General features: G+C 32.1%; 5 non-coding genes across 5 annotated transcripts; all 5 read left to right on the top strand.

The window, feature by feature from the left end:
• The first annotated feature begins 3,413 nt into the window (after positions 1-3,413).
• TRNAE-UUC (transfer RNA glutamic acid (anticodon UUC)) lies at positions 3,414-3,485 on the top strand. The gene has a single exon. It is a non-coding gene; the product is annotated as a tRNA-Glu (tRNA).
• A 607-nt stretch (positions 3,486-4,092) lies between these two features.
• Positions 4,093-4,164, top strand: TRNAE-UUC (transfer RNA glutamic acid (anticodon UUC)). Its single transcript has one exon. It is a non-coding gene; the product is annotated as a tRNA-Glu (tRNA).
• A 1,539-nt stretch (positions 4,165-5,703) lies between these two features.
• Positions 5,704-5,775, top strand: TRNAE-UUC (transfer RNA glutamic acid (anticodon UUC)). The gene has a single exon. It is a non-coding gene; the product is annotated as a tRNA-Glu (tRNA).
• Positions 5,776-8,167: 2,392 nt separating this feature from the next.
• On the top strand, positions 8,168-8,239 carry TRNAE-UUC (transfer RNA glutamic acid (anticodon UUC)). The gene has a single exon. It is a non-coding gene; the product is annotated as a tRNA-Glu (tRNA).
• Positions 8,240-9,434: 1,195 nt separating this feature from the next.
• Positions 9,435-9,506, top strand: TRNAE-UUC (transfer RNA glutamic acid (anticodon UUC)). The gene has a single exon. It is a non-coding gene; the product is annotated as a tRNA-Glu (tRNA).
• The last annotated feature ends 1,318 nt before the right edge of the window (positions 9,507-10,824 follow it).

The raw sequence follows: 10,824 nt of genomic DNA, 5'->3' as shown, positions 1-10,824 counted from the left end.
TTCGGGTGGCTTCACAGGCAATGGGTCCACCTCTTCCACCCAAAAGAGGCATATCTGGGTGCTCAAGTCTGTGCACCTAGTGTAGAAGAAGATTCAAAGCATGTCTTTGATCACCTTTACGGATGAAGACTATAAAGCTCCCAATCCCGATCAAGATGACCCCATGGTCATATCAATTGAGTTGGCCAACTACGACATCAACAAAGTATTGGTTGATCAAGGCAACTCAGTTAATATCTTGTATTGGAACACGTTTCAAAAGATGGATATCTCTGAGGATTAGATCGTCCCCTATAATAAACAGATTGTGGGTTTTTTTGGAAAACTAGTGGATACACGAGCGTACCTAGACCTGAGAATTCGCATCGACTCGAAGAAGAGCGATCGTGAGGTAAGGGTTCACTCTTTTTTGGTAGAAGCTAACACCTTGTAATGTTTTGATAGGTCGACTGTGTCTTAACGCGTTCAATGCCATCATCTCAACCCCGCACCTGATCATGAAATTCCTTGTACATAAGGGAGGGATATGCATCGTGCATGCCGATCAACAAATCACACAGGAATATTATGTTGTTGGATTGAAGAGTACCCTTTACTACCTTTCACGCAAGATGCACCCCTTGGAAGTGTCCATGGCAAACCTGGACTCTCGAACCAACACCGACAATTATTTTGGAGCCATTAGCGAACATGTCGAGCATTCACCTGGGTGTGATGTCGCATAGGCTAACAATCTTCAAAGAGGTCCGATCGATGGCTTAGAAGAAGCGTCGACTCAGAAAGGAGAGACAAAAGGCGAGTGTAGTAGAGGTTCAAAAGCTTATGGAAGTTGGGTTTATCCGGGAGATAAAGTACACCATGTGGCTTGCCAATGTGGTGTTGATGAAGAAATCCAACGACCAGTGGTAGATGTGTACTGACTTCACTGACCTCAACAATGCATGCCTAAAGGACGCCTACCATCTGCCTAACATTGACTAGTTGGTAGTTATTGCATATAACTTGCATAAATGGATCCAGGATGGAATTTTGGGGACAATCTAATTCTTGCCACTAGGCGAAGGTCCGATCATCAACCGTTTGTTGTTGACCACATGACTACAGACCTTCTTCGAAGTAATCTCATTTGATTGACGTTCGGTCGATCAACAGGCCCATGCAGTACACATGGTGAAATCCTAAGGACAATGCAATTACTGACATTGGGCGAAGATCCAATCGTCAATTGGTCGTTGTTGGCCATATGGCCACATACCTTCTTCAAAGTAATCTCACATGGTCAGCAATCGATTGAGCGACCAACTCATACAATGCATTATTTAATGATTTTCTTGTGCTTAAAACTATACAGTTACAAAATATCAAAATTTGAACACAAAATAATGGTCCTATTTTAGAATTTAACTATGTAAAAATCGAATTCCAACCTTAGTTTTTTATTCCTTTCACAGTAAAGGAGGAAAAATTAAAAGAAATAAAAATGTTAAATAAAAATAAATAATGATAAATGTACAATATTGTAGTATTTTATTTAGATTTTAAAAAATCAATTTTATTAGAATTAATTTAAATAATAAAATGTAAATAATTTAATATTAATTCTCTTGTTTAAATTTTATTTTTGATAAAAAAGAAGTTAGATTACTAAAAATGAATGATATAAAATTTTAACAAAAAATAAAAATATAGAAATTATTTTGACTACATTATAATGTGTTATACATATGTATAATTTTTGTTAATTAAGTTGAAAAATATTATTATAGACATCAAATAAAAAATACAATTAGTATTTTTTTTCTAATATCCAATTTTTTGTTCATGTAAAATAACATTAGATTTATAATGAATAAATATGAATTGGTGTAGTTTTAATATATTATTGTGAATGGATAATTACATATTTATATACTAAATTACATTTGTAAGTGATTGGAGTAATATAAAAAAATAATTTTAAAATATATAAAATATTATTTTAGGGCCAAACATTTAAATGTAAAAAGTGTTGTTATATCAAAGTTCAAAAGATCATGGTTTTGATTTTTACTTAAGCAAGTTAAGTATTACAAATATTTTTATGAGTATCAAATAAATGTCTAGTTTTGCGTAAGAGACGTAAGTTGTGTGACTAAAAAAATGTAAGAGTTGTTTGTTGTGCACTCTGTTTAACAAATGAAAGTGTTGTGTGTGCTCTTCATATAATAAGTTTTTTCTTGAACATATGCAAACAAATATGCTTTCTTTGATAATCTTTTTGTTTGGATATACAATAAATATACATTGTTTAACAGACACAAACCTTGAGCATTTGATATGAATTACCTACAAATCAATATCAACATTTCCATTGTCGTCTAGCGGTTAGGATATTTGGCTTTCATCTAAGAGACTCGGGTTTGATTCCCGGCAATGGAATTTTACTACTATCTTTGAATTTCTTTTTTAACTTTTTCTCATAGTGCACGTCAAACTTATAAAAAACTCTTTTAACATCAATATACACATGCTCTTGTTTCCTTTAGCTATCCTTAACCTTGTAGTTTTGAGGAAAAACATTATTTGTGTTCATTAGCTAACTAGAAGAGTGTGTAATCTTTCTTTTTTAACTTTTTCTCATAGTGCACGTCAAACTTATAAAAAACTCTTTTAACATCAATATACACATGCTCTTGTTTCCTTTAGCTATCCTTAACCTTGTAGTTTTGAGGAAAAACATTATTTGTGTTCATTAGCTAACTAGAAGAGTGTGTAATCTTTGTGTCTATTGTAAGACGTAACCTTTTTTTTCTAACGATAAACCTCATGATATTTTATATTACTTTCTTTGTATCTCATATAGTTTAGGCATGAATGGTGTTTTTGCAAATAATACCCAAGTTTTACAATTTATTATCAACATTTCCATTGTCGTCCAGCAATTAGGATATCTGGCTTTCACCCAGGAGACCCAGGTTAGATTCCTGGCAATGGAATTTTACTACTATCTTTAGCCATGAATGGTGTTTTTGCAAATAATACCCAAGTTTTACAGTTTATTATCAACATTTTCATTGTCGTCCAGCGGTGAGGATATTTGGTTTTCACTCTCGAGACTCGGGTTCGATTCCTGCTAATGGAATTTTACTATTTTTGGATTTCTTTTTTAACTTAACTCTTTTAACATGAATGTGCACATGCTCTTGTTTCCTTTAGCTATCCTTAACCTTGTAGTTTTGAGGAAAAACATTATTTGTGTTCATTAGCTAACTAGAAGAGTGTGTAATCTTTGTGTCTATTGTAAGACGTAACCTTTTTTTTCTAACGATAAACCTCATGATATTTTATATTACTTTCTTTGTATCTCATATAGTTTAGGCATGAATGGTGTTTTTGCAAATAATACCCAAGTTTTACAATTTATTATTAACATTTCCATTGTCGTCCAACGGTTAGGATATTTGGCTTTCACTCAGGAGACCCGGGTTCGATTCCCGGCAATGGAATTTTACTACTATCTTCAGCCATAAATGGTGTTTTTGCAAATAATACCCAAGTTTTACAATTTAATATTAACATTTCCATTGTCGTATTAACATTTCCATTGTCGTCCAGCGGTTAGGATATTTTGCTTTCACTTAATAGACTCGGGTTCGATTCCTGGTAATGGAATTTTACTATTTTTAGATTTCTTTTTTAACTTTTCCTCTTTTTTAAATTTTCCTCATAATGCACGTCAAACTTATAAATGTTCATAGCTAAAGAAGACTCTTAATGGATTTAAACAATGCAAAAGTTATTTTCTTCTTAGATCTATATAAAGAAGATCTTTATGAAGAAGGAAGGTTGATGAAACTCTTTTAACATGAATGTGCACATGCTCTTGTTTCCTTTAGCTATCCTTAACCTTGTAGTTTTGAGGAAAAACATTATTATTGTTCATTAGCTATCTAGAAGAGTGTGTAATCTTTGTGTCTATTGTAAGACGTAACCTTTTTTTCTAACGATAATCCTCATGATATTTTATATTACTTTCTTTGTATCTCATATAGTTTAGGCATGAATGGTGTTTTTGCAAATAATACCCAAGTTTTAAAATTTATTATCAATATTTCCATTGTCGTCCAGCGGTTAGGATATTTGGCTTTCACCCAGGAGACCCGGGTTCGATTCCTGGCAATGGAATTTTACTACTATCTTCAGCCATGAATGGTGTTTTTGCAAATAATACCCAAGTTTTACAATTTATTATCAACATTTCTATTGTTGTCCAGCGGTTAGGATATTTGGCTTTCACTTAGGAGACTTGTGTTCAATTCCTGCTAATGGAATTTTACTATTTTTGGATTTCTTTTTTAACATGAATGTGCACATGCTCTTGTTTCCTTTAGCTATCCTTAACCTTGTAGTTTTGAGGAAAAACATTATTTTTGTTCATTAGCTATCTAGAAGAGTGTGTAATCTTTGTGTCTATTGTAAGACGTAACATCTTTTTCTAACGATAATATTTTATATTACTTTCTTTGTATCTCATATAGTTTAGGCATGAATGGTGTTTTTGCAAATAATACCCAAGTTTTACAATTTATTATCAATATTTCTATTGTTGTCCAGCGGTTAGGATATCTGACTTTCACCCAGGAGACCCGGGTTCGATTCCTGGCAATGGAATTTTACTACTATCTTTAGCCATGTGGAGTTTTTGCAAATAATACCCAAGTTTTACAATTTATTATCAACATTTCTATTGTCGTTCAGCGGGACTGGGGTTCGATTCTTGCTAATGGAATTTTACTATTTTTGGATTTCTTTTTTAACTTTTCCACTTTTTTAACTTTTCCTCATAGTGCACGTCAAACTTATAAATGTTCATAGCTAAAGAAGACCCTTAATGGATTTAAACAATGCAAAAGTTATTTTCTTCTTAGATCTATATAAAGAAGATCTTTATGAAGAAGGAAGGTTGATGAAACTCTTTTAACATGAATGTGCACATGTTCTTGTTTCCTTTAGCTATCCTTAACCTAATAGTTTTGAGGAAAAACATTATTATTGTTCATTAGCTATCTAGAAGAGTGTGTAATCTTTGTGTCTATTGTAAGACGTAACCTTTTTTTCTAACGATAATCCTCATGATATTTTATATTACTTTCTTTGTATCTCATATAGTTTAGGCATGAATGGTGTTTTTGCAAATAATACCCAAGTTTTACAATTTATTATCAATATTTCTATTGTCGTCCAGCGGTTAGGATATTTGGCTTTCTCCCAGGAGACCCGGGTTTGATTTCCGGCAATGGAATTTTACTACTATCTTTAGCCATGAATGGAGTTTTTGCAAATAATACCAAGTTTTACAATTTATTATCAACATTTCTATTGTTGTCCAGCGGTTAGGATATTTGGCTTTCACTTAGGAGACTCGTGTTCAATACCTGCTAATGGAATTTTACTATTTTTGGATTTCTTTTTTAACATGAATGTGCACATGCTCTTGTTTCCTTTAGCTATCCTTAACCTTGTAGTTTTGAGGAAAAACATTATTTTTGTTCATTAGCTATCTAGAAGAGTGTGTAATCTTTGTGTCTATTGTAAGACGTAACATCTTTTTCTAACGATAATCCTCATGATATTTTATATTACTTTCTTTGTATCTTATATAGTTTAGGCATGAATGGTGTTTTTGCAAATAATACCCAAGTTTTACAATTTATTATCAATATTTCTATTGTCGTCCAGTGGTTAGGATCTCTGGCTTTCACCCAGGAGACCCGGGTTCGATTCCCGACAATGGAATTTTACTACTATCTTTAGCCATGAATGGAGTTTTTGCAAATAATACCCAAGTTTTACAATTTATTATCAACATTTCTATTGTCGTTCAGCGGGACTGGGGTTCGATTCTTGCTAATGGAATTTTACTATTTTTGGATTTCTTTTTTAACTTTTCCACTTTTTTAACTTTTCCTCATAGTGCACGTCAAACTTATAAATGTTCATAGCTAAAGAAGACCCTTAATGGATTTAAACAATGCAAAAGTTATTTTCTTCTTAGATCTATATAAAGAAGATCTTTATGAAGAAGGAAGGTTGATGAAACTCTTTTTACATGAATGTGCACATGCTTTTGTTTCCTTTAGCTATCCTTAACCTTGTAGTTTTGAGGAAAAACATTATTATTGTTCATTAGCTATCTAGAAGAGTGTGTAATCTTTGTGTCTATTGTAAGACGTAACCTTTTTTTTCTAACGATAAACCTCATGATATTTTATATTACTTTCTTTGTATCTCATATAGTTTAGGCATGAATGGTGTTTTTGCAAATAATACCCAAGTTTTACAATTTATTATTAACATTTCTATTGTCGTCCAACGGTTAGGATATTTAGCTTTCACCCAGGAGACTCGGGTTCGATTCCCGGCAATGGAATTTTACTACTATCTTCAGCCATATATGGTGTTTTTGCAAATAATACCCAAGTTTTACAATTTAATATTAACATTTCCATTGTCGTATTAACATTTCCATTGTTGTCCAGCGGTTAGGATATTTTGCTTTCACTTAACAGACTCGGGTTCGATTCCTGGTAATGGAATTTTACTATTTTTAGATTTCTTTTTTAACTTTTCCTCATAATGCACGTCAAACTTATAAATGTTCATAGCTAAAGAAGACCCTTAATGGATTTAAACAATGCAAAAGTTATTTTCTTCTTAGATCTATATAAAGAAGATCTTTATGAAGAAGGAAGGTTGATGAAACTCTTTTAACATGAATGTGCACATGCTCTTGTTTCCTTTAGCTATCCTTAACCTTGTAGTTTTGAGGAAAAACATTATTATTGTTCATTAGCTATCTAGAAGAGTGTGTAATCATTGTGTCTATTGTAAGACGTAACCTTTTTTTCTAACGATAATCCTCATGATATTTTATATTACTTTCTTTGTATCTCATATAGTTTAGGCATGAATGGTGTTTTTGCAAATAATACCCAAGTTTTACAATTTATTATCAATATTTTCATTGTTGTCCAGGGGTTAGGATATTTGGCTTTCACTAAGGAGACCCGGCTTCGATTCCCGGCAATGTAATTTTACTACTATCTTCAGCCATAAATGGTGTTTTTGCAAATAATACCCAAGTTTTACAATTTAATATTAACATTTCCATTGTCGTATTAACATTTCCATTGTTGTCCAGCGGTTAGGATATTTTGCTTTCACTTAACAGACTCGGGTTCGATTCCTGGTAATGGAATTTTACTATTTTTAGATTTCTTTTTTAACTTCCTCTTTTTTAACTTTTCCTCATAATTCACGTCAAACTTATAAATGTTCATAGCTAAAGAAGACCCTTAATGGATTTAAACAATGCAAAAGTTATTTTCTTCTTAGATCTATATAAAGAAGATCTTTATGAAGAAGGAAGGTTGATGAAACTCTTTTAACATGAATGTGCACATGCTCTTGTTTCCTTTAGCTATCCTTAACCTTGTAGTTTTGAGGAAAAACATTATTATTGTTCATTAGCTATCTAGAAGAGTGTGTAATCTTTGTGTCTATTGTAAGACGTAACCTTTTTTTCTAACGATAATCCTCATGATATTTTATATTACTTTCTTTGTATCTCATATAGTTTAGGCATGAATGGTGTTTTTGCAAATAATACCCAAGTTTTACAATTTATTATCAATATTTTCATTGTTGTCCAGTGGTTAGGATATTTGGCTTTCACTAAGGAGACCCGGCTTCGATTCCCGGCAATGTAATTTTACTACTATCTTCAGCCATGAATGGTGTTTTTGCAAATAATACCCAAGTTTTACAATTTATTATCAACATTTCTATTGTTGTCCAGCGGTTAGGATATTTTGCTTTCACTTAGGAGACTCTTCAATTCCTGCTAATGGAATTTTACTATTTTTGGATTTCTTTTTTAACATGAATGTGCACATGCTCGTGTTTCCTTTAGCTATCCTTAACCTTGTAGTTTTGAGGAAAAATATTATTTTTGTTCATTAGCTATCTAGAAGAGTGTGTAATCTTTGTGTCTATTGTAAGACGTAACCTTTTTTTCTAACGATAATCCTCATGATATTTTATATTACTTTCTTTGTATCTCATATAGTTTAGGCATGAATGGTGTTTTTGCAAATAATACCCAAGTTTTACAATTTATATCAATATTTCCATTGTCGTCCAGCGGTTAGGATATCTGGCTTTCAGCCAGGAGACCCGGGTTCGATTCCCGGCAATGGAATTTTGCTACTATATTTAGCCATGAATGGAGTTTTTGCAAATAATACCCAAGTTTTACAATTTATTATCAACATTTCTATTGTCGTTCAGCGGGACTGGGGTTCGATTCTTGCTAATGGAATTTTACTATTTTTGAATTTCTTTTTTACCTGTTCCACTTTTTTAACTTTTCCTCATTGTGCACGTCAAACTTATAAATGTTCATAGCTAAAGAAGAGCCTTAATGGATTTAAACAATGCAAAAGTTATTTTCTTCTTAGATCTATATAAAGAAGATCTTTATGAAGAAGGAAGGTTGATGAAACTCTTTTAACATGAATGTGCACATGCTCTTGTTTCCTTTAGCTATCCTTAACCTTGTAGTTTTGAGGAAAAACATTATTATTGTTCATTAGCTATCTAGAAGAGTGTGTAATCTTTGTGTCTATTGTAAGACGTAACCTTTTTTTCTAACGATAATCCTCATGATATTTTATAATACTTTCTTTGTATCTCATATAGTTTAGGCATGAATGGTGTTTTTGCAAATAATACCCAAGTTTTACAATTTATTATCAACATATTCATTGTCGTCCAGCGGTTAGCATATCTGGCTTTCACCCAGGAGTCCCGGGTTCGATTCCCGGCAATGGAATTTTACTACTATCTTTAGCCATGAATGGAGTTTTTGCAAATAATACCCAAGTTTTACAATTTATTATCAACATTTCTATTGCCGTTCAGCGGGACTGGGGTTCGATTCTTGCTAATGGAATTTTACTATTTTTGGATTTCTTTTTTAACTTTTCCACTTTTTTAACTTTTCCTCATAGTGCACGTCAAACTTATAAATGTTCATAGCTAAAGAAGAGCCTTAATGGATTTAAACAATGCAAAAGTTATTTTCTTCATAGATCTATATAAAGAAGATCTTTATGAAGAAGGAAGGTTGATGAAACTCTTTTAACATGAATGTGCACATGCTCTTGTTTCCTTTAGCTATCCTTAACCTTGTAGTTTTGAGGAAAAACATTATTATTGTTCATTAGCTATCTAGAAGAGTGTGTAATCTTTGTGTCTATTGTAAGACGTAACCTTTTTTTTCTAACGATAAACCTCATGATATGTTATATTACTTTCTTTGTATCTCATATAGTTTAGGCATGAATGGTGTTTTTGCAAATAATACCCAAGTTTTACAATTTATTGTCAACATATTCATTGTCGTCCAGCGGTTAGGATATCTGGCTTTCACCCAGGAGACCCGGGTTCAATTCCCGGCAATGGAATTTTACTACTATCTTTAGCCATGTATGGAGTTTTGGCAAATAATACCCAAGTTTTACAATTTATTATCAACATTTCCATTGTCGTCCAGCGATTAGGATATTTGGCTTTCACTTAAGAGACTCGTGTTCAATTCCTGCTAATGGAATTTTACTATTTTTGGATTTCTTTTTTAACTTTTCCTCTTTTTTAACTTTTCCTCTTTTTTAACTTTTCCTCATAGTGCACGTCAAACTTATAAATGTTCATAGCTAAAGAAGACCCTTAATGGATTTAAACAATGCAAAAGTTATTTTCTTCTTAGATCTATATAAAGAAGATCTTTATGAAGAAGGAAGGTTGATGAAACTCTTTTAACATGAATGTGCACATGCTCTTGTTTCCTTTAGCTATCCTTAACCTTGTAGTTTTGAGGAAAAACATTATTATTGTTCATTAGCTATCTAGAAGAGTGTGTAATCTTTGTGTCTATTGTAAGACGTAACCTTTTTTTCTAACGATAAACCTCATGATATTTTATATTACTTTCTTTGTATCTCATATAGTTTAGGCATGAATGGTGTTTTTGGAAATAATACCCAAGTTTTACAATTTATTATTAACATTTTCATTGTTGTCCAGCGGTTAGGATATCTGGCTTTCACCCAGGAGATCCGGGTTTGATTTCCGGCAATGGAATTTTACTACTATCTTTGGATTTCTTTTTTAACTTTTCTTCATAGTGCACGTCAAACTTATAAATGTTCATAGCTAAAAAAGACCCTTAATGGATTTAAACAATGTGCAAAAGTTATTTTCTTCTTATATCTATATAAAGAAGATCTTTATGAAGAAGGAAGGTTGATGAAACTCTTTTAACATGAATATGCACATGCTCTTGTTTCCTTTAGCTATCCTTAACCTTGTAGTTTTGAGGAAAAACATTATTATTGTTCATTAGCTATCTAGAAGAGTGTGTAATCTTTGTGTCTATTATAAGACGTAACCTTTTTTTCTAACGATAAACCTCATGATATTTTATATTACTTTCTTTGTATCTCGTATAGTTTAGCCATGAATGGTGTTTTTGCAAATAATACCCAAGTTTTACAATTTATTATTAACATTTTCATTGTCGTCCAGCGGTTAGGATATCTGGCTTTCACCCAGGAGATCCGAGTTTCATTCCCGGCTATGGAATTTTACTTTTATCTTTGGATTTTTATGTTTAGGTGGTACCTAGACTTGTGAAACTTTGTCATTTCTTAAAGTGTTTCTAAAAACAATTAGATGAATTTATAAGAAGGAAGGTTGATGAAACTCTTTTAACAAGAATGTGCA

The sequence above is a fragment of the Vigna unguiculata genome, chromosome 7 (genome assembly GCF_037176805.1).
Source record: "Vigna unguiculata cultivar grain cowpea cultivar isolate G323 ecotype 2 chromosome 7, ASM3717680v1, whole genome shotgun sequence".
NCBI lineage: Eukaryota > Viridiplantae > Streptophyta > Magnoliopsida > Fabales > Fabaceae > Vigna > Vigna unguiculata.
The sequence above is the reverse complement of the archived record's forward strand: the minus strand, read 5'-3'. Positions and strand labels throughout refer to the sequence as shown.